The sequence below is a fragment of the Lissotriton vulgaris genome, chromosome 2_1, assembly GCF_964263255.1.
Source record: "Lissotriton vulgaris chromosome 2_1, aLisVul1.2, whole genome shotgun sequence".
Classification (NCBI taxonomy): Eukaryota; Metazoa; Chordata; class Amphibia; order Caudata; family Salamandridae; genus Lissotriton; species Lissotriton vulgaris.
The window spans coordinates 2,055,383,587-2,055,403,662 of record NC_141687.1 but is presented as its reverse complement, the minus strand read 5'-3'; positions in this window follow the sequence as shown (position 1 = coordinate 2,055,403,662).

The following is a 20,076-nucleotide window of genomic DNA, read 5'->3' as shown; positions in this document are numbered from 1 at the left end:
AATAGCTGAGGAAGCCACTGATTTAGAAAATGAACGGCTCTCAATTAGAGGCCTGCCAGTGCCAGCCCTGGACAGTGCAAGTACTACTGAGCAGCCTACAGAGTCAAGTTCCTCTTCACCGCATGAGAACAGTGCGTTTGCTTCCCAGCAGTCACCAACACTACCAATAACAACAACAGCACCAACAGGATCTGATTCATCAGACACAACCAAAAAAATGGCTGCTTGGTTTCTACAGAAAGGGATGGGTAAGTCTGTTGCGGTCACAAAGCAAAAAGAGGACAAGCAAACTGGAGCACCACTAACTATTGAGCGGATGGTCCAGGCCTATCTGGATGACACAACAGAGGTGTATATGGAGCAAAGCCCATTGGTGTATTGGTATAGGAAAAGAAGAGACTGGCCAGTGCTCAGCAGGCTGGCGATAAAGTATCTAGCTTGCACTGTTGCAAGTGTCTCTTCTGAGCGTGTTTTCAGTGCTGCTGGTGCCATTGTAACTGTGAAAAGGACCAGTCTCTCGTCCAAAAGCGTGGAGAGGTTAACCATGATCAAAATGAATCAGCACGTCATACCACCAGACTACAAAATACGTGAATCACAGCTGGAAGAGCTGACCTACTTCTGTCAGAAGAACCACCAGGGTTTGTGGACGAGCTCCTCTTCCCTGACAACTAGGCTTTTAAATTGTTACATTCTCCCTTCCTATATCTTTGTGTGTATCTGTCTTTCTGGTTCAAACTTCAAAACCAACACCATCCTTTCTTTTACTTTTTTATTTACCTATTGGAGTTGCACATCTGTGCATTTAACTGTGCACTCCACTCCTCACAGTCCTGCTCCATCTTCCTTACTCACCCTAAATACATTTACATTTACATCTTGCCATACATTGGATGGAGATAGAGAATAGTACAATAATGTAGGGTCTAACAGTCCCTCCATAACAAGTGAAACATACGTGACTATAGCCATCTTCTGTTTTGTTTTGTTTCCAATCTGAAACGCATCACTGTCTTAAGGCTACCACCTCTGTCTGCACTGGCATACACAAGTCTTCAATGCCAGAACTTGAGCAGGGCTCCAAAATTAAAGTAAACTCGTCATCACTTTCAGAAGGTTCTGCTGCATCTGTGATCTGACAGTCACAAAGAAGAGAAAGACAGGTATATGAAATGAATGATGCCATACTTTGCATGGGATTCTTGCTGACTCAGAGCAAATGTACATGAAGTAGATGTATACTAGTAGTTTAATATAATAGAACAAAGTACTTGTGTCTCAAGTGATGGTAAATGTTTCCATGTTGTTTAATAATATGTATGCAATTGTACTCCTACTACTGCAGGTGCAGTCTGGACTTAATCGTAGTCACTCACTACATACTGAGTTGCTGTTGGTGGTCTGTTGGACAACACGTACACGTGCCACACCGGATGATGATGAGCACCATACCATCTTTACACGCTGTCAGTCAGTTTGATCTGTGATGATTGATGGAATACGTTCAAGAAGTGGAATACAAGGTAAACACAACCAATCAACAAGAACCACAGCAGACCTAGGCTACATGTGTGTGCAGTGGTGGAATAGAATAGTGGTATGATTGACTGACAATAGCGCATTGATTTAATCACTTGATTTGGCAAATGCTAGGTTGCTGTAAATGCGTTTTGTCTTGAACTGTGAAAAATTTAGGTAAACAGAGTTTGGGCCACAGACCACACAGGTCTTGTGGTGTGGTCCTGTAACTGTTCTGTGCTGGCTCCTATCTTGTTGTTCTTTTCGATGACTGCTGTGCAACTAAAAGAGTAGAGTGAATCAATGTATCCAAGCCGCCTCAGTCTGAAAATCTTCTCGCTCACGAGTCTTGTGACTGTCTTTTCTTTTTTAGACTACACAGTAATTGATTTTTTTAATGTTTTCATTCAGTAAACTTATTTTGGAATACCCCATTTCTTTGTTCATTAACACTTACAGGCCGGCCTTTCACCAATCCTCCTCATCATCCAGGCAGAGGTGCCCAAGAATGATATTCAGTCACAGTGTCCATGGACGGGAGGACAAAGATGAATGACGAGATACAACTACACATTTGGACCTGGATAATACATTAACTTTAGTATCATTTTCTAATGTTTTGGGATGCCTTTTTCCTCTTCATTTATTTTACGCTTGTGTTTGGGAATTTATTGTTCACTTAAACTATTGCTTACTATTCTTTGCTAGTTTTCAGCCCGCTACAGAAGGTATTACGGTTTCTCAAAAGTCATATTCATATCATATATAAGAAATACTTCCTTTGAATTGTGTAGTAGTAGTTAAGTACCATTTTTTAGTAACCATCAAGTTATAACTTATCTTAATCATGCATGCATTTCGTTTTTCTGAACTTTAGATTTATTGGGTAGTAGTGGATCATCAATCATCAATCATCGTCTTCATTGTTTTGCTTTTGTTGTCTCCATGCGTACTGTTTTTCTTTGTCAAAGCTTTCCCCAAACCCCCATTCCCATCCATTCATCAAACCCTAACCCTCTTCCCCCGGGCTGTGTGGTTTTATATTGAGGTGTGATGTTACTACATTAAATCTACACCAACAATTGATCACACGCTTCCTGGGGCAGATGTGGTAAAACTAACACTAATGACATCAAATGTCAACGAGGCAGGGCGAGGATCTTCTTCTGCTTGCCCATCCAAGCTCACTTTATGTACTAGTGTACAAGGCAATTAATTTCCCAAAGTGACCCAATGAATAAATCTAAATAATTGCTGGCATTGTTTGAATTTCATTTTAGAGCATTTAAGTTTACGAATTGGATTGTGTTTTACTGACTCCAACACAACTACAGTTATCTTCTTGTACTTGGCAGTCCCCGACACCATTGATTTCTTTGAGTTCGTTTAGCAGTTGCAATATTGTTTGTATTTTTTTGTCAGTCTTATTTGCTGTATTTTTCTACTTCTCTACTTCTCCCACATTCCCTCTCAGGCAAATGACGGTCTCTTTGTTTTTGTTTGCCAATGCTAGTGCCAGTGTCTAGTCTACTACTACCATCACACAACCAGGGCATATTCTCTGTTGTCTTGGGAAACCATGCAGCCCTTGCGGTGCCAAACTTAATCAACATCAGTCACAGGTAAGAAGAGAAGTTTGATGGGAGGTATAATGGAGGAGAGGCTGGTAGTACTAATAGGACAAATATAACTGAGTGAGGGGTACCGCATCTATCTGTTAGCATGTTACACATGTGGTCAATTAATAAAGTATTTCAATCAAACACTGGCCGCTGCCCTGCATCTAGAGTAAACCTTTTGACGCACAACAGTAACCCCACCACAAAACAACATCATATGTGTAAGTTGAAAATAAATAACATTTCTTCATGTTAAAAAAAATATCGTCCTAGTCCTAAATCACCCCTATCGACACCCTAACCCCAACTAATGTCCAAGTCCACAGAATGTCCCACAAAAATAACCCCAACACCCAATTCCCACCCACCAACAAAAGTATTAAAAAAGGGGCAAATCAACAGGGTGCAGTACAATTGGCGGGCTCTGAGGTGTTTGTCCACTATTATCTTGATGCCCTCCTCTAATTGGTCCTCCTGCTTGGCCACCCGGAGGAGAAGTTGTTCCCGAAATGCACAGCACCTACATTTGCATCCATCCTGTGAGGGGGTGGCAGATGTTAAATGCCGGCGGTGAGCGGCTGCCTGGCAGCGGTGTCGTACTACTGCAGGTGGGGCCTTGCTGGGGCCAAACGCATTGGAAGAGGCAGCAGCTGCTGCCACCGCCTTTTCCTCTTCCTCCTCGGCCTCAGCCACCAGCCAGCGGTACTCCTCCACAATGGCCTGCAGTTTCCTTTGCTGGGCCCTGGCTGCCAACTCCTTCCTTGATGGTTTTTGGAAAGGAGTATGAGTATCTATAAAAAAAGAAACAGAATTGTAACTGAAACTCTTCAAAATTAATTCATCAGTACATTGTGGCATAGTAGCACTACCAAGCGCAGTACATACAATTGGTGTCAATGTTTAGTATCTATCTAATCTTTCCTCCTGCTTCCCCTGCCTGTAGCATTTGTAGAAGTTTTTTCCGGCATTATACTTGCCCTAGTACTATGGGTGGACTTGAGTACACAGAATAACATCAGTCTTTTTTGTATCTCCTTTTATATTTTCAAAGTAAGACTCTTCTTCCAGTGACAGTCTCTGCCTATGATAAATACAATAAATTTAGGGGGCATCCACCCATTAGAAGTAAATGTCTATCACTCTTTATTATCGCCTTAGCTGGTTTCACTTTCACCAGCAACCACCCATGCGTCGACTCCTTCCTTGCCTTGGGTTTCATTGACACAAACTCCGCTCATGATTCTTGCTATCTACTATATCCATGCACCCATATTGTTTTGCCCAACCAGGCCTGCATTTTCTTTCACCTTCCAGTTCTACCCATCCCTCAACAACCCATGCATCGGATTCATATCAGCCATGGGCATGAACCTCCCAAAGTATCCTTCTATGGTAGTCTTATTATTACATCTCTTTAGTCCTTCCTCCTTCCACCCTAGTTCACTTCTTTCCCTTTTTGTTCAACACATCCCTCAAGGTCATCTGATCTGACTTTTAGTCATATTTTGAGTGCCTGGGGTGTTGTGGACTGAAACGAGTGAGTGAGCGAAAGGGTGTTCTACTGTTCTGGGTTGTGTAATAAAATCATTGGGTATATATATATATCTAACTATCTTCGTGTGGGGGTCAGGAGTGGGACAAATGACTATGACTGAGCCACTTAGGTAGGTGGACGGTCATTGGATTGTGGGTTCTTCAGACTGAGTTCTGTGAGTAGGGTGTAAGGTGTAAGTAAGGTCCAACCTCCCTATCACCAACATCAACATCCGATTTTCTTGTGCATAGTTCTATATGTGCATGTCAAGAGAATAACCACAACAGTAGTAGTAGTATACTAACCAAACAAAAATTAGTAGGCAAACAACTGGTTGTGCATTTTGTTGGTGGGAATTGACAAATACTAGAGATTACAGAGGACAGCACAAAAGACAGGAGTGGACCCAGTGGCTACAGCTATTCTATCACAGCTTTATTCAAAAGAATACCTTAACTAAAGAGTGGCCAACAGGGCAAGCTTAGCCACACACAGTCTAATAGTAGTAGCACAGAGAGTCATAGGGCAGAGGCAGTTTGAAGGAACTGAAAGTCAGGGATGGCATTGGATAACCAAAATTTTGAAAACAAATTGAAGACCAAAGAAGGTTTTGCTAACATTGAATTAGGAAGGAGGCTTAATAGGTTGGAAAAAATGAGGTGCGTTAAAAAGTTAGGGAAATATAATTGTTAATAATATGAGCACTGTAGGACTTACTGGGGCCAGCAGCAGGATACTCTCGTGGTTGTCCCTCCAACTCGGACCCTGTCTTCTTGCCCCTGGGTGGTGCTGATCATGTAAGAAATAATAAAGAAAGAGAAACATTAAGTGCTGTGAAACAAAGACATCATTCAAAAATCCTCTCAAACATTTTAGGAAACAACAATTCCAATAAAATTGACTTTGAAGTATAATTGACTACTGGCTTGCAGGATTCACAGACCGTCTACTTATAGAACACTAATCAAATGTTCCATAAACATTCTGATTGCAGAATATACTAACGAAGCCAGTGCCACCTGACCTACACCACCTATTCCAGAATCCAGACAGGCCAATTCTTCAGTAAGTCGGCATTTCCATTTTATTTTTGCCCGCAAAAACATGCATAGATGAGATGGAGGACACATGCATAAATGTGTGCATACAGGGAATTGTTGGTTGCTTGCGTCATATGAACTGCTACTGACTGACGTGACCATGCTATTGCTGTTAAACCTACCACTCAGTAAACAAACTTCAAACCGGTTCTATGGAGGGGTGGGATAAATAGGAACTAAGCATTCAGTGACAGAGTAGGCATCATGCAGACCATTAAAAAAATATGAACTAATACTATCCATCCACCACTATTTCACTTAAGGACAATATAAGGACTAGACTCTAGCAATAGCATTAACTAACTTCAGTTCTCTAAAAACCCTAACATCAATAATCACCAGCCCAAGCTAGAGCAATGTTACAAACCAGTAAGAGAAGTGGCGAGCAGCAACTGTGTCATACAATAACAGAAGAATTTGAGACGGAATCGATCTGCAATGTTACTAAGCGCACCAGTAATCGTGTTACTTATTCGTCCAAGAATTATACACGATACTTATACTACTATATTATATATTAAAAATTATATTAATATTACTAGCTACTCACCAAGCCCCACGACCTCGACACCTAGCAGATCCAACAGGTCCTGCTCCCTGTCCAGAATGTCTGCCCACCAGGGGGCCAGATGCTGGTGGGTGCGCCAGATATCCGAGCGACGGTAGACTGCCCGGCGCACCTTCGCCCACCAGCGGTGATGCTCCTCTGGGAGGTAACCGGAGCCTGGCCTGCCACCTGATGCCAAGGTCAAGGGGAGGTGGCGCTGGATGCATAATTGCATACTGACCCTAGACTCTGTCGCCTCGGTTACAGACTCCTTATCTTCTTCTTTCTGGGTCATTCCTTCTACCACGCTTCAGGATTCTTCTACTACGCCTAAATCTGCCCTGCTCTGAACTTCATCAGCATTGATTGCCGATCTCTCTCCAAGCATAAGATAGATATCTTTGACCTCCTTGAGTCAGCAAATCCCGCAGCCATGTTTGTAACGGGAAACATGGCTTAATGAGAGCTCCGGCCCGGACATTGCCATGGCTCTCCCCAAAAATTACACCTTTGTCGGGAGAAACCGTGTTCTCAAGGAGGGCTGAGGTATTGCGGTAATTTTTAAAAGAGATTTCTCTTGCAAATGGGAAGACTTAGACCTACCCAATTGCGAAGCTGGTCTTTTTAAACTTCTTCTTACTCCTTATTTCACTTTGACTGGAACATTGATTTATCGTCCCCCTGGCTCGGCCAGCGTATGGGCTTCCTTTTTTCCAGAGCTCATTGCCCCTTTGGTATTGCAATCCACCAATTTTCTTATAGTGGGTGATTTAAATATTCACTTTAATCTTGCATCCTGTCCCATTAGCATGCGTCTACTTCAGGATTTAGCCGCTTTGGATCTCCACTTACATAACTCCGGCCCTACTCACAAAGCCGGCAATTTATTAGATCCCATTATCTCTAATCTTAACTGTATCACTCATCACTCTTCCTCTCCAGTTATTTGGTCTGATCACTTTGTCATTAATTTTTCAATTAAGATCTTAGCCAACAACTCCTCCATTAGCCCTCATCTTCATAAAGCCAGTAGGAATTGGAAACGATTAGATAAGGATAAACTTAACAACTGCCTTGAAAATTCTAGACCTGCGTTTTCCTCTATTTCTACTAAGGAGGTGTCTGCTGTCTGCTCTTGGCTGACAACAGCCTTAGATTTATGTCTTCCTACCCAGAGAAATAAGTCACAGATCCATCATCCTCCAGCACCCTGGTTTAATGACTCACTTCGCCAGGAAAAATCTCGTTGCAAGAAACTGGAGCGCTCCAATTATTGCACAGACAAGAAAATAAAATACAAGGCCGCCCTCCTGGCTTACCATTCTGCCTGTGATATCGCCAGAGCTAGTCGTGCTAATAATACTATACTAAATGCCCAAAATAGACCTAAGGCCTTGTTCAAAGTAGTAAAAGATCTTTCTGGCATGTCTTCTGCACCTAAAGACCCTTCTCTGGACACAACACAATGCAATGCCCTGGCAAACTTCTTTCGGGAGAAAATAGACAAGATCTATGCCATTTTTAGCGCCACTCCCACTGCTCACCAACTCCATTTTTGGGGGTCAATCTCCCCCATGCTCTTTCAAAAATATTTACACGAAATAAAATCAGGTTCTCCACTCAATCCTATGCCTCCTCAAATATTGTGCACCCTGGATCCAGCCATGCTCCAGATCATCTTGGATATGTTGAATGCTTCATTGGCTGAAGCTACTGTTCCTAATGAATGGAAACATGCGATGGTGGTTCCATTACTAGAAAAGGCCAACGCGGACCCTAACAATCCCTCAAACTTCCGTCCTATCTCTTTGCTTTCTTGCTATTCTAAGGTTCTTGAAAAACACGTTAACTCTCTTCTTAGCTCTTATGTTGAATCTTCCAACCTTCTTCACTGTTCACAATCTGGGTTCAGGGCAGGCTTCTCCACTGAGACCACGCTCCTTGGTGTGACTGAAACCATCAGAAGACAGGTGGACAACGGGGAGACAGTGGCACTCATTTTGTTAGATTTGAGTGCCGCATTTGACACCGTCTCCCATGCCATCTTGTTGTCCACCCTGAAAGCTGTGGGGATCGATGGTCCGGCCCTGGCCTGGATTGCTAGCTTTCTCTCCAATCGCACTTTTCAAGTATTTTCCTCCTCTTCTGCTTCTTTTACTTTTTCCTCCCCTCACGGTGTTTCCCAAGGGTCTATTCTCAGTCCCCTGTTCTTCAATCTTTATGTGAGACCTCTTGCTTTCTTGGCAGAGCAAGCAGGCCTCACAATCTATTCTTACGCAGACGACACACAAATCGTCTACTCACTTTCCACTAATAAACATCTTCCCACGTCCTCCCTACAGTCTGGACTAAAACATATCTCCATCTGGATGCACTGTCACAAATTAAAGTTAAATGGTGACAAAACAGAGCTGCTCCTATTCGGTCCAAATACATCGCTCTGGGGCCCGCAACATTGGCCTCTTCAGATGGGTCCCCTACCTACCCCTTCAGTTACAGCCCGTAACCTCGGGGTCCTTCTTGACAACCAGCTGTCATTTAAGCAACATGCTGTAAAAGTCTTGGCCACCTGTACCACCATCATCAGGTTGAGAAAAATCTCGTGGTTGCTTCCAGCTGACACCCTGAGAACCGTGGTCCAGGCCCTTGTCATCTCACGAATGGACTACGGGAACATTCTTTTTCTGGGCGCCTGTAAGGAGGTAATAAAGAAATTTCAAGTGGTCCAGAACATGGCAGTTCGCCTGATTTGTAATCTACCTGTCAGGTCCTCGGCTGCCAGCCATCTACGCAAGTTGCACTGGCTGCGAATTGAGAGCCGGGTGAAATTTAATACCCTCTGTATTATGCATCACATCAAAATGGGTAAAGCTCCAAAATACCTGTCCTCTCTGGTGCAGCAATATGCCCCCTCCCGTACTGTGAGATCTTATACACAAAACAAGTTTTTTATCCCTCGTGTTAACAGAGCCAAAATGGGAGGTCGTTCATTCGCCTTATTGGCACCCTCCCTATGGAACTCCATGCCTCAACTCCTGCGTTCTGAAAACTGCTATTTAAAATTCCGTAAAGGAATTATGACCTGGCTTTTTAATACTTAATATGCACGCTCACGGTCTCTTAAAACCTGATTCATCTTCTGTTTGCTTTAGCGCCGGGAAACCTCCGGGTAGCTGAGCGCTCAATAAATGCAATTATAATAATAATAATAATAATGAAAAAAACAGGGCAGCGCTCTCCGCCTCCCCGAAAAGATTCCGGGCCTGCACCCCTGCAGGTCGCATTCTGCCGCAAGGCAGCCTGCTCTTGGGCTCAGGCGCCTTACCCTTCGAGCCGGTTCTGCTGCTCCCCTTTGCCATTGTTCGTGGGTGGAGGTGGAGGTGGAAAAGAAAAGTTAGAACAAAAGGAAAAAAAGTTAGGGGGAAGAAGTAGGAGCTTAAATAAAGAAGTAAAATAAAACAGTAGATGGTAAAGTAGAAATAAAATGTAAAATATAAACTTAAAGACAGAGAGAGATAGATGATAAGTTAAAAAAGTAAGAAAAACTGTGAAAATGTGCAAAGATAATAGGTGGATAGAAAACTAGGCCCAGAACCATAGCATAGAGTGTGAAAAACAAGATGGCCGCGCCCATCGCGACCACATGGGTAAGTTTACGCGCAATTTCACGCGAACACCCACTTTGTCAGCCTGAACCAGTAGTTGTGTTCCCGAACAAGACGGGCACCACGCGAACACTTTATACGCGACCCGGAAGAGGAAATAGGGGACGCGAGCGGGTGGGACAATTGAAAAAACAAAGTGGCCACGCCCATAGCCCACCACATGGTTAAGGTCACATGCTACAATCCCCCGAAAATGAACAACACGTTCCCTTGCAAGAAAAAGGGCTCGCGAACCTGTCCAGCAAGCTACTACGCGCGCTCGCGCGACTACGCGTACTACGCCCAGAGTTAATGTAAAGAGATTAAAAGATATTAAAAATTCCGAGCCATAGCCAGTCACAAGGATAATTAAAAACAAAATGCCTGTCGGAGACAGTAACAAACAAAAATTATATAATAGTGAATAAAAAATGAGGCACCGTTGGTGAAAAGGTGCAGGGACAGGTAGAGGGTGCATGTATTGAGTGAAACAAGTGGAGTGGATGTAGGTTGTGTGTTGTGGAATTATGTGGTGTGATGTGCAGTGAAATTATGTTGATAAACTTTGACTTTGATGTGGATAGAAGGTATGTTGTATTTAGTGTATAGGAATTATGTGGAGTGGGAATATGTGTTATGGAAAGTAATTGTGTGGTATGATGGTCTGTGTTGTGGAGTGGTAACAATAGGTTTAGTATTCGTCATTTCCATAGTAGCTAAACTATAAACTCAATGAGACAAAAAAAGAAGGAACCACTGAGGAGCACCACTGGACCTAGTCAAAGGTATGAGCAGGGCTACTGGAACTACGCAACTGTTTGGCTGTACCGAGTATTGCACAATTACACATTTTCCGAATTTACCACATAATCCATCATCTGCTGTATAATGTGCAGATTTGAACCAAAAAAACCTTGTTTCTAGCTCAAACGTTTTAAAGCTTACCAAAAATGCAGCGACAAGTGTTACAGCATAGTGGAAGGCCCTTTGCAAACCTAGAATGGTTACCTGTTACTTATTGCTAAATGTGGGTATTACATTGGTGTGGTGTGCAAACCTCTATTACTTCTTTCTGTGCCTCTGTTGCCTCTTGCTGCATTTCTGTTGCTTCTTTCTGCACCTTTCTTTCTATTTCTTCACTTCATTTGCCTTTCTGCTAATTTCTTCCATGTTCTGCGCTTCTCTTGCCTCTTTTTGCACCTCTTTTCCCTCTTTGTGAACCTCACTTGCTTCTTTATGTACCCCACTTGCCTCTTTCTGCACCCCTCGTGTCTCTTTCTGCACCCTTCTTCCCTCTTTCTCCACGTCTTTTGCCTCTTTGTGTACCCCTGTTCCCTTTTTCTGCTCCTCTCCTGCCTGTTTCTGTACCTCTCTTGCTTCTTTCTCCACTTCTCTTGCCGCTTTCTGCACCGTTCTTGCTTCTTTATGTACTACTGTTGCCTCTCTCTGTACCCCTATTGCTTCTTTTTACACCTCTGCTGCTTCTTTCTACATGTCTCTTGCTTTTTCCCCACCACTTTTTCTTCTTTCTGCACTCATGTTGCCTCTTTCTCCACACATCTTCCCTATTTGTGCAACTCTATGGCCTCTTCCCCCTTTCTATACCCATATTTTCTCTTTGTGCACCTCTGTTCCTTCTTTATGCACTTTTCTTACCTTTTTCTACACCCGCTTGCCTCTTTCTGCACCCCTCTTCCCTCTTTCTACACCTCTTTTGCTTCTTTCTGCATTTCTCTTGCTTTTTTTCTGCACATCTCTTGTCTGTTTCTGCACTCATATTGCCATTTTCTGAATCTCTCTTGATTATTTCTGCACTTTACTTGCTTTTTTCTGCATTTCTCCTGCCTCTTTATGCACCCCTCCTGCCTCTGTCTGCATCTCTGTTGGTTCTTTCTGCACTGCTCTTGCATCTATCTGCTACTCTCTTGCACATGTATGCACCAATCTTGCCTCTTTCTGCACCTCTCTTGGTTAGTTCTATACCTCTCTTGCCGCTGTGTGCACCCCTGTTCCCTCTTTATGTACCTGCCTGTTTCTCCATCTTTCTGCATGCCTCTTGCTTCTTTTAGTACCCTTCTTTCTTTTTCTGCATGCCTCTTTCTGGAGTTCTCTTACCATTTTCTGCAAGCTCTTGCCTCTTTCTGCACCTTACATGCGTCTTTCTGCACTTATTTTGCTTCTTTCTACAACTGTGTTGCTTCTTTCAGCAATTCTCTTGCCTCTTTCTGTACTTCTCGTGCTTGTTTCTGTACCTCTCTTGCATCTTTCTGCAACTTTGTTGCCTCTTTCTGTACCTTACCTGCTTCTTTCTGCGCCCTTCTTGCCTCTTTCTGCACCTCTCTTCCCCCTTTATGCACTTCTCTTCCCTTTTTCAGCACCCCGTTCCCTCTTTCAGCCTTTCCTGCCTCTTTGTGTACCCCTCCTACCTCTTTCTGCACCATTTTTGCCTCTTTTTGCACCTCTGTTGTTTTTTTCTGCACTGCTTTTTCATCTTTCTCCACCTCTTTTGCAATTTTTTGCATCCATCTTGCCTCTTTCTGTACCCCTGTTCCCTCTTTCTGCACCTTTATTGTCTGTTTCTGCACCTCTATTGCCTCTTTCTGCACCCGCTTGCCTCTTAAAGCATTCCTATTGCTTCTTTCTGCACTGCTCTTGCTTGTTTTTACATCCCTCTTGCCTCTTTTTGTACCCCTTTTGTGTCTTTGTGCACCTCGTCTGCCTCTTTTGCACCTCTCGTGCCTTTTGCTGCTATTCTCTTGCTTCTTTCTGTACCTCTTTTGCTTCTTTCTGTACTTTTCTTGCCTCAGGCTGTACCCCTCTTTCTGTATCTCCATTTGTTCTTTTCTGCAATGCTCTTGCTTCTTTTTGTACTTCTCTTGCCTTTTTAAGTACACCTCTTGACCTCTAAAGCATTCCTGTTGCTTCTTTCTGCACTTCTCTTGCTTCTTTCTACATCCCTCCAGCATCTTTATGTACCCATTTTGCATCTTTGTGAACCCCTGCTCTTCCTTCACCTCTCTTGCCTCTTTCTGCACCTCTTTTGCCTCTTTCTACAGTTCTCTTGCTGTTTTCTGTACCTCTCTTGCCTCTTCCTACACCTCACTTGCTTCTTTCTACACATCTGTTGCTTCTTTCAGCAATTCTCTTGCCTGTTTCTGCATTTCTCTTGCCTGTTTCTGCACCTCTTGTTCCTCTTTCCGTACCTGTCTTGCCTCTTTCTGCACCTCACTTGCTTCTTTCTACACCCCTATTGCCTCTTTCTGTACCCCTCATACCTATATCTGCACCTCTCCTGCCTCTTTCTGCACCCCTGTTCCATTTTCTGCATATTTCCTGCCTCTTTCTGTACCTCTCTTGCCTTTTTCTGTACCTCTGTTGCTTCTTTTTGTACTTCTCTTGTCTCTTTCTGCACCCTTTGTAACTCTTTCAGCACCTCTTTGGCTTCTTTTTTACTTCTCTACCTTCTTTCTGTACCCCTCCTGCCTCTTTCTGTACCTCTCTTGCCTCTTTTTGCACCTTACTTGCCTCTTTCTACACCCTTCCCTTTTTGTGCACCTCTCTTGCTTCTTTCTACACCTCTGCTATTTCTTTCTGAACTGCTCTTGTTCCTATCTGCTACTCTCTTGCACATTTCTGCACACCTCTTGCCTCTTTCTGTACCTCTGTTGCTTATTTTTATATCTCTCCAGCCTCTGTGGGCACGCCTATTCCCTCATTGTGTACCTTTTCTGCCTCTTTCTCCAACTGTTTTGCCTGTTTCTTCACTTTTCTTCCCTCTTTATACACCTCTGTTGCTTCCTTCTGTACTTCTGTTGCCTCGTTCTGCACCTCTTTTGCTTCTGTCTGCATTTATCTTGCCTCTTTCTGCACCCCTGTTGCCTCTTTCTGCACCTCTGTTGGTTCTTTCTGGACTGCTCCTCCTTTTTTTATCACCTCTGTTATTTCGTTCTACACCTCGCTTGCATATTTCTGCATCCCACTTGCCTCTTTCTGCATCCTTCTTCCCTCTTTCTGCACCCCTCAAGCCTCTTTCCGCATCTCTTTTACTTGTTTCTGCACTTATTTTGCCTCTTTCCGTCCCTTTTGCCTTCGTCTGCACCTCTGTTGTTTCTTACTGCGCTGCTCTTGCTTCTTTCTGTACCTCTCTTGCAAATTTCTACACCCCTCTTGCCTCTTCCGGCACCCCTCTTATCTCTTTCTGAACTTCTCTTGCCTCTTTCTCCACCTTTCTTGCTTCCTTCTGCACTTCTCTTACCTCTTTCTGCACCCCTCTTCCATCTTTCTGCACCTCTGTTGCTTCTCTCTATACTTCACTTGCTTCTTTCTGCACCTCTCTTGCTTCTTTCTGCACCTCTCTTGCCTCTTTCTGCACACTTGTTGCCTCTTTCTGTACCTCTCTTGCCTCTGTCTGCACCTCTTGCCTCTTTCTGTACACACAGGGCTACTTTTAAACTGATCACAGGCTCACAAGTGCACATGCAAGTGCAGGAAACAGTTGCTGGCCTCTAAACTGCCATGCCCTAGTATATGCTTGGGACCTAGAGGTAGTTTGAATCCCCCTGACCAAATATGTACTAGAGCCTTACAGAGGAATTCATGCCAATCACATGGGTACCCTAACCCATAGTGTACCCTAGTATATGTAGGTGTTTTCCATATATTCTAAGCGTCGTTCAGCATAAGACTGGCTCTGGGCCTGGTTAGGCAGAGCCCAGGATCAGTCAGAGGCATTTACCATTAGTACCAGTCATCAAAAAGTTGTGGGGGTGTCCAGGGCACATGATGACTTTGCAACAAGGCCTTATTCGGTACCTTTGTTGGTTCTTTCTGCATATCTCTTGATCTTTCTGCACCTTTCTACTTCTTTCTGAATTTCTCTTGCTTCTTTATGTGACTTTATTCCTATTTCTGCACAATCCCACAAAAATGTCACTGATGCACAAAGAATTGTCATCCTTTGAATCAGGGATTTTTTCTTCCTTCCCTGTTAAGGTCAACTGGGTCTTTTATAGACACGTAAATTTCAGTGGCTGAAAATTCTATCCTAGAAAAGACTTGGCTACTCACAATGAAACTCTGCCACTCTTCTTCTGGTTCCTCCGTATGCTTGGCAGGTGTCCAACATCTTACAAAAATTGGTTTGGATTGGTGTGACTATTGTAAATGTCACCTCTTTAGTTTAACATTAAAAGGAACATTGGTCTCTCCAGGGAGGGTATATGAACAATAGGACACAAACCTTCAATGAGCCCTGTGATAATGTTCTACCTAGTGGAGATTCAGTACATTTATTGAATATAGAACAATTGAAGAACAAAAACTCAATTATATACAGAATTACGTGGGTCAAAGGTTGGAAGTCAGCAGATTTCCAGACTTCAGGCCTTAAAAGTTCAAAGTGACTTTGTGAAGGTATACAAATATCAGACAGTCACAATTAAACAGGCATCAGACAAAAAAATCAAGTAAGACAGTTTGGAGTCAGGATGCAATGGTCAATGGCGTGTCGATCTCCACTAGACTGGGGGATCATCATCAGGACATAAATTGTAATGCCTGAGTGATAGCCAGTGAGAAAGTCAGAATCATGGGAGGGAGTACACTGTAGCGGATGCTCTCTCTAATTGCTAACACCTTCCCCAACTTGGTATAGATTGGAGTGGGAAAAGAAAAGTTCAGCCTTTCAGCAAACAACACTCTCTACAATTTTGTATATATTGTAGTGGGACTTGCAAATATCACTCCTTTAGTGTTCAACATCTCCCTACATTGGTTTAGAGCGGAGTGGGTATAGTACATTTCACCCTTTAAGTGTCAAAAGTGTTACCCAACTTGGTGTAACTTGGAGTGGAGATAGCAAATGTAACCCTTTAAGTGTCCAGTTTCTTACCAAAATTAGTTTAGCTTGGAATAGAAATAGTAAATGTCATTTCTTTCCTTTCCAACACTTTCACTCCCCAAATTGGTTTATATTGGAGTTGGAATGACAATTCTCATCCCTTTAGTGTCCAACACTTTCCCCAAATTTATTTCAAAAGGAGTAGGACAGTAAATGTCACCCTTTCAGTGCCAAGCACCTTCACCACATTGGTTTAACTTAGAGTAGGAATTGTAAATGTCCAGCACTTTCTTCAAAGTGGTTTACGCTGGAGTACAATTCTTTTTTTAATCATTCTAGTGTAAAATCCTTTGCCAAAATTGTGTTTGTACGTTGTAGAAATAGTTTATTATTTAATTAGTATTGTTGGCATTTAGAAATATATAAAAAACAAAGAAGTTAGTTTTATGTTTATAATGAATATTATTAATTAATATTTTCATATAAGAAAGGCATGTAGCATTTTTACATTTTAATGTATAGTTTTAAAAGTTCAAACATATATTTTTCTATTTACAAATACACTTTTGTATATAGGTAAATACAAAACATTACGTTTTTCATAAAATAAAAAATATAAATCATCATGTTTAATGGCTTTCAACATTTCAACCCCTTCGCTGTGGGGCTGATTCCCCCACTGTGCTCATGATGGACTGGACTCAGCATAGACCCGCCTACTGATTTATTCTCCTGATTTATCCTCCCGCACAAGCGAAGAATTAACCGCGCATGGGAGGGCCGCGGCCGTTATGACGAACACAGCTCCACTGTGACTCATGACGAGATCAGCTCGTCATGAGCTTGGAGGGGGTTAAAGATTTTTTCATTATTTCATGACCATATTTTCAACATCATTTTATCAAGTTTATTCAGTATATACTGAATCATTGTATTTTTTCATACTATTATTTAATTTATACTTCAAAATTTTTTTAACATTTTGTTTAAACTTTTTACATATTTAATAATCGTTTAAGTTTTATAATACATTTATTCAAGATTTTAAAAAACTATTTCCCATTCATGTAATTTTTTTATCTCTACCTTCTTTTTAGTAGTTTATTTGTGTCACTTTTAGTCTATTTTTAAGGATAATGGTCATTTTATGGTTCTGCTGTGCATTGAAACAGGTAAGTCCATTCCACAGGTTTTTTTATGGTTTTGATGGTACGGGCTATGCAGAGGTTTCTCGTGGGTTAGTGGGTTTTTCTGCATATTTAGTTGTGTTCTTGGTAGTTGTTAGATTTGGCGGTCTCTAGTTGGCACAGGTAGGTACGTGTGACATTTAGGGGCCCTCTCCTCTAGTCAGGATAAGGGGATTACACTCCTAAAATAATCCCTGCTCACCCCCTTGTTAGCTTGGCACAAGCAGAAAGGCTTTTACTCAGAGGCGTTGTAAGTTAAGCAGTTGTGACCACATACAGAAACCCAGTGGCAACACTAAAAATGGACACCACACAGGTTTTATATAAAAAATAAGTAGATTTTATATAAAGTTACCACAAGACCATAAACGACAAAAATGCACATTATCATTACTTTAGGATGGTAGATTTAAGCTTAGCTTTGTTCAGTTCAGTTCTCAGATGCAAAACTATGCGTAAATGTACCATAAGTTGCCTTGCGCTTCCACAACAAGCAATGTTGCAGCAATGGGAAATCCAGCAAAGTTCAGATACAAAGAAATAAAAACGTGAAGATCTTCCAGATGCGGCACACTTCTCGGGGATGTGAGAAGCTCTCGTTCAAAGCGTGGACTGCAGCGGCGACACCCTTGTGATGTGACAACAACAGTTCCAGTGGCGACGCTCTACTCCCACGATGAGTGAAGCTTTCGCTCGATGCGATAACTACAGCGGCATCCAAGATGCGACGGCAACAGCTCGGACGGCGGCTTGCTTCTCTGGGATGTGAGGTGCTCCTGGTCGATGCAGTGCAATGCGACAGTTCCAGCGGTGACACCCTTCTTTGTAGTTGCGATGGCAGGCACAGCGATGGCGACACGCTCTCACCTCATTGCGAGATTCTTCTCCTGATGCGGTGCAGTGCGACAACTACAGCAGCAACACACTCCATCGGAGTTGCGACAGTAGCAGCAGCGACGGCGACATGCTTCCTCTTCATTGCGGCATGCTTCTCTCTGATGCAGTGCAGAGCAACAGTTCCAGCCGCGACACCCTCCTTCGGAGTTGCGACGGCAGGCCCAGCGATGGCGACACGCTTCTTCCAGCTCCTTGCGACATGCAGTCCCTCAGAAGGCCCAAAACAGCAGCAGGCAAGTCCAAAGAACTCTGGGGAGCTGGGGGTGAAGTCTGTTGTCCCTGAGACTTTAGCAGGAGGCACGCTCTTTTCCAAGCCCTTGGAGATCCTTCACAAGTTGAAAGCAAAGTACACAAAGTTCCTTTCTCCTTCCTTTGGCAGTAAAGCAACCACTTCAGGTCAATCCCCCAAGCAGCACTTCAGCTTGGGAATAGTCTCTCCTCAGTTTCTTCAGGTTCCTCTCCTCAGTAAATGTTTCTTCTTATACTCCAAAGTGATCTGATTTCTTGGTATCAGGGTCCCAATATTTATACCCCAAAATCCTTTGTCCTCTGAGGGCAGAGTGTCCTTTGCTCAGTCCAAGCCAGTTCTGGAGCACTCCATTTACATGAGTCCTTCTTTCCTTTCACAGTCCAGAGCAGAAACATAAGAAGCCCCACTGGAGGTGGAGCCAGCATTAAGGAGGGCAATCACTGCCCTGGAGCACTTTGTCAACATGATTCCTTCTCTCCTTTCACTGTGCAGGGCAGAGACATCAGACGCACCACAGGGGGTGGAGCCAGCACTGTGGGGGACAGGCATTGTCCTATTCAGCATTTGGATTTACAAGCCCTGGGCACACTCAGTGCACTGTACTAGGGTCTGACAAGTAAACCAAACAAGCCAATCATTGAATCACAAATCCACACATCAATTTACAATAGGGAGAGCATATGCACTTTAGCACTGATCAGCAGTTGTAAAGTGGCCAGAGCCATAAAACAGCCAACAACAGGTCAGAAAAAATTGAGGAGGAAGGCAAAAGGTTCAGGGATGACCCGGAAAAAAGGGCCAAGTGCAACAGTATTGTTTTATACTAATGTGTAATTTGGGGTTGTTGTACTCTGTTTTAATGACATAAATTGTTATATTGTGTTATGAGGATTGAGAAAAGTGATTATGTATATTTTGGGAATGTAATGTTTTGGCGGTGGGTTTTCTGTTTTAGTTTGCATATATTTGTCTGCGAACATGTCCAATTGTTATTCACATTTTTTTTAAGGAAATCTCTTTTAGTTTATAATCAACAACAGTTTGAACTTTGATTTCCCTTTTTTGGGGTTTCAGGAAGCATATCTTTTTTTTAACGATTATTCAGGTTTTGAATGGTCATGGCTATGTTTGATTGCATTGTTTTGGTGGCTTTTTGCATTGAATATTTCCAATTTTTAATGGATTATTATTTTTGACTACATGGATTCAAACGAGGATCAGCATCTAAAGAGCAGCAAGTCTTATTTATTTTAATTAGTTTCGGTGGGAAATGTTATATTTTATTGTTTGTGCAATTAATATGTGATTGTTGTTTGGAACTGTGTAGTTTATGTTTTGTATTTATATTATGTGATATATTTACTTGTTCTTTGAGCTTTTTGGTTGGTGAGGTACAGATATCTCATGTAAACAGTTTTATATAACGGCTAATTACGAGCTTGGCGGTCTGACTGCCCGAGACTGCTTTTGCGTCATCTATGTCACAGCTGCGCCAGCAATCTACAGCCCACCATTTTACAAGTCGTGCTGTCTGAAACCCTGACTGTGACGGGCTACCACGCAGGACTGCGGTGGTCTGCAATGTCGGTGGTGCATCCAGTGATGCCGCTGGGTCTGCAGCCAACCCGCCAAGCATATTACGACGACACAGTCGAACTCGCAACCTCCCAGTGGTGGTCAACAAATAGTGGTGACCCAACTGCAGTTATCCACAGCGGTATGTGCCACAAAAAATAGAACATACAGTGACCATGGGATGTCTTTTAAAACTACACACCTGATGTGCTTTGGCAAGTGAATGCATCTGCAAATCCATTATAAAATACATCCCATGCCTGATCAGCATCCTCTACTTTACAACGAAACCCACAGGGCAGGCACCAGCATTTATGCATTTTATTTTATAATTTTATTTTTATTATTTTGATACAGAACAGATCA